At 41.9% G+C, this 4,499-nt stretch overlaps 1 non-coding gene across 1 annotated transcript; it reads left to right on the top strand.

Annotated features, from left to right (window-relative positions):
- The first annotated feature begins 4,164 nt into the window (after window positions 1-4,164).
- LOC142437796 (small nucleolar RNA SNORA61) lies at window positions 4,165-4,284 on the top strand. The gene has a single exon (XR_012782315.1). It is a non-coding gene; the product is annotated as a small nucleolar RNA SNORA61 (small nucleolar RNA).
- The last annotated feature ends 215 nt before the right edge of the window (window positions 4,285-4,499 follow it).

The raw sequence follows: 4,499 nt of genomic DNA, 5'->3' as shown, positions 1-4,499 counted from the left end.
GCAATATTTAATCTTCATCAACATGTGCTTCAAATCTTATTCACTTTCAGCAAGCAAGTTGTGTTATCTACATAGCACAAGTTATTAATAAGCCTTCCTCCAATCCTGATGCCACATTCTTCTTCATCTAGTCCAGCTTCTCAGATTATTTCCTCAGCGTATAGATTGACCAAGTATTGTGAAGCGATAAAGCCTTGACACACATATCTAAATTTTTATCCATTCCGTATTCCCTACCAGATATTTTAGGTTGCTCCTTTGCTTGACTTGTTTGGACTAGTGTGAAACTGCTGGAGTTTCTGCTCTTTCTCTCATTTGCATGTAAATTTGTCTTTGTATGGCTCTTTATTGAATCACCACTCTATAGTGGTCAGAAGTAGATTAGCCAGAGGGTTGGATTCAACCCCTGACCAAGAAAGGTATTTATCTACTTCTGTTGAGTATGTGTGAGGGCACTTTCACTGTTCATCTGAGTTTCCTCATTGTTTCCTTAGAGATGAATGACTCATAAGTTCCCTCTATGTTAGCTGTAAGAGAGCACAGTGTTTATGGACCACCAGGGATCAGTTTGTCTTCACTGGGCTTTTTTTTTTGCTGTCTTTTTTACTTTATTAAGTTTCTGACTGGTCTGCCTGTATCACAGACACATTTGAACATCCACTATGTTGTGAGCTGGGTTGTACATGGTATTCACATGGGACATTTATGCATATAAGTGTTTTCTTGACTGCAAAGATACCACCATATATATTCGTACTTATATTTAATAAAGGTCCTACAATAATTTTAGACTCCAGAATAATATTGATTTATTAATGAGTTTATTGAACACAATATTATAATAAAAGTTACTAAATAATAATCGAGGAACCCTGGTGGCATAGTGGTTATGATTATGCATTGGGCTGATAATCACAAGGTCTGCAGTTCAAAACCACTAGTCCTCAAAGAAGAAAAATGAGGCATTATACTCCTGTAAATAGTTACTCTCTTGGAAAACCAAGGGGCCTTTCTACCCTGGCCCTGCCTACTATGGTCTCACTAAGAGTTAGAAACAGCTCAAAGGCATGGGATTTGGTTTTTGACTCTATAATAATCAGCAACTTCATGCAGTGCTAAATAGCCCTCCTCATTCTGCTGAGGTCTAGTCTAGGCTGGAAGTGTTATTTCCACATTTTATGTTTTAATCAGCCTCACACTTACACACTCACTTCCCAGCAGTCTGATTCCTTATTCGGAAGTTGAAGAGGAGAGGGGTATCACTGGTTACTCATAACTGACAGAAAGACTGCTTTGAGGATATTTCTTTTGTCACTGTCAGATACTTAAAATTATTTCTCATTTGGATGCATTATGAGCCCATTGAAATGGCCTGATATCAGGAAAATCCTTAATCACTTCCTTGAAATAATGAGTGATTTTCTCTATAAGGTAAGAACAAAATTAGAAAATCCACCATCGCCATTTAATCAAGATTGCCTTGCAGTTATGTGTCATCACAAAACACAGCAAACAGAAAGAAATAAAGTTTAAAAATGGGAAAGAAAGAAAAATAAAGCCCTTTATGCACAGTAGCCAAGTGTAGTAGAAATACCAAAGAATCCATAAAAATCAATTCAAATTTTAATATATGTTTAGGAAGAGCACACATATAAGGCCAATATACAAAAATCAATCGTCTTTCTCAATATGGTCACAAAAGTAGTCAATGCAATTTAACAAAAACAGCATATATGTAAAGATAAACTTAGTAAACATGTACAAAGCCACTGCACTGAAAATATATACAATTCTCACGGCATGGTGGGCCAGGCTGTGCTCCACTCTCCTCCTGCCCCTTCATCTGCTCCCGTGTGCTCTGATCAGATATGTCCATCTCCCAGAGCTGCAGAATCAATGTTGTCCTTTGAAACCAATTCTTTTCGGGGGAGGGGCAGGAATCCAACACAGCCTGTCCCACCAGGCCACGAGGATGATGTTCCTGAGTAGAGCAGCCAGTCCACAGAGAGAACAACATGGCTGGCCCCACTATGAGACATGATGCCACTCAGTGACTAAGGGCGATACAGGGGACAGCACCGGAGACACAGTGTGGGAATTGCACCTGACATGATCCCACCACACCAAGGCAAAGCACTGTGGGAGTGCAGCAGAACAGCAAGGGAATGGAGTGGCAAGGTCCCTAGGATATGCTGAAAGTGGACTTTGGGGCCAGGGCGTGGTGCCCCAACAGACTGGACTGGGAAACGCTCCTAAGGGCCAGCAAATGATCCTTGAACTAACTACAAGCTTTTCTTTTGTGAAGTGTTTTGTTTTGTTCTTTGTCAGTGGTTTGTTTTTGTTGTTTTGTTGTCTGGTTGTATACTGTTGCTTTGTTTTCCTCTGTCTTGTTTTCGTGCATGTTAGTGTCTCCACAGGTCTGTCTGAATAGGACAGGTTGGATGAACTATCTGGAGGAAAAACAACGGGACCGACAGTTCCGGGGGGACTTGGGGTAGGGGTAGGGGGGTAAGGAAGTGGTGTTAACAAACACAGGGACAAGGAAAGAACATGGGACCCAAAATGATAGAGAGGGGGGAGTGGCAGGCCTGGTGGGGAATGATCAAGGGTAAGGTTGTGTAGAGAAGAGGTATAGCTGTAGCCCAGGTGGGGACGGAGCATGATAGTGGGGCAGGAGGAAAGTCAAAGGAGATGGAGGAAGGAGCTGGGAGTCAAGGGGCATTTATGGAGGTCTAGACAAAGACATGTACATACAAATATATATATATGAAGATGGGGAAATAGATCTAAGTGTCTACATTTATAGGTTTAATATTAATGTGGCGGAAGGACTTTGGGCCTCTACTCAAGCACTCCCTCAATGCATGAATACTTTCTTTTATTAAATTTGCACTCTATGATGCTCACTCGCCGACACAACTGCTGAAGACAAATGGGTGCATAAGCATATGTGGCGAAGAAAGCTGATGGTGCCCGTCTGTCAAAAGAGATAGTGACTGGGATCTTAAAGACTTGAAGATAAACAAGCGGCCATGTAGCTCGGAAGCAATAATGCCCACATGGAAGAAGCACACCAGCCGGTGCGATCAAGAGGTGCCAAAGGGACCAGGTATAAGGCATCATGCAAAAAAAAAAGAATATATATATTTATATGTGTTAATATATATATATATATTTATATACCATAGTGAACGAAGGGGGAAGTGCAGAGTGGAGACCTGAGGCCCAAGTGTCGACCACTGGAGATCACCTCACACAGGGTTTTAGGAGAGGAGATGGGTCAGTCAGGGTGCGATGTAGTACCGACGAAGAACACAGCTTTCCCCCAGATCCTGGATGCTTCCTCTCCCCAACTACCATGGTCCAAATTCTACCTTGCAGGACTGGATAGGGCAGAGGTTGTACACTGGTGCATATGGGAGCTGGAGGCACAGGGAATCCAGGGCGGATGATACCTTCAGGACCAGGGTGAGGGGCCGTGCTGGGAGAGTGGAGGATGAGTGGGTTGGAAAGGGGGAACTGATTATAAGGATCCACATGTGACCTCCTCCCTGGGAGACGGACGGCAGAGAAGAGGGGGAAGGGAGACTCCAGATAGGGCAAGATATGACAAAATAACAATCTGTGGATTATCAAGGGCTCATGAGAGAGGGGGGAGTGAGGAGGGAGGGAAAAAAAAAGAGGACCTGGTGCAGAGGGCTTAAGTGGAGAGCAAATGCTTTGAGAATGATTAAGGCAAAGAATGTACGGATGTGCTTTACACAATTGATGTATGTATATGTGTGGATTGAGATAAGAGTTGTATGAGCCTCTAATAAAATGTAAAAAAAGAAAGAAAATGATTAGGGCAAAGAATGTACAGATGTGCTTTATACAATTGATGTACGTACATGCATGGATTGTGATAACAGTTTTATGAGCCCCTAATAAAATGTTTAAAAAAATAAATTCACAAATTCAAAAAAAAGAAAATATATATAATTTTTGAGAAGATTCTTAAAGACCAAAATAATTATCAGATAATTCTCTGTTCATGGAATAGGAGACAGAATGTCTGAAAGATGACAATTATCCAACCTTAGTTTTATCACATAAATGTAATTCTAATCAATATCTGAGCATTTAATTTGAAAAGTGAAAAAAGGTTTTAAAAGTATGTAGTAAACCCTCCAGTTCCATTTCCCATCAGATCAAAACACTGGTCTGGGTGGGCATATAAGGAGGAAAAGAAACATTGAAGCTGCCCCTCTGTGCTCTTGGAGCTCAGCCTAGTTGCAAACAAGAGGGGAAAACAAGTATATAGTTATAGGACAACCCTCACCGAACCATAGTTCTGTGGGAGACATCACTGCAGACACAGCATGGGAATGGCGACCGATCTGACCCGACCACCAAAAGGCCAAACACTAACCACATGCAGCAGAACAGCAAGGGGAGCAGAGCAACAAACTCTCAAGGGAATATAAAAAGTAGACTTTGGGACCAGGGCATGGCGCCCC

This window comes from Tenrec ecaudatus, chromosome 1 (assembly GCF_050624435.1).
Source record: "Tenrec ecaudatus isolate mTenEca1 chromosome 1, mTenEca1.hap1, whole genome shotgun sequence".
Classification (NCBI taxonomy): Eukaryota; Metazoa; Chordata; class Mammalia; order Afrosoricida; family Tenrecidae; genus Tenrec; species Tenrec ecaudatus.
This window is presented reverse-complemented; position numbering and strand designations above follow the sequence as displayed.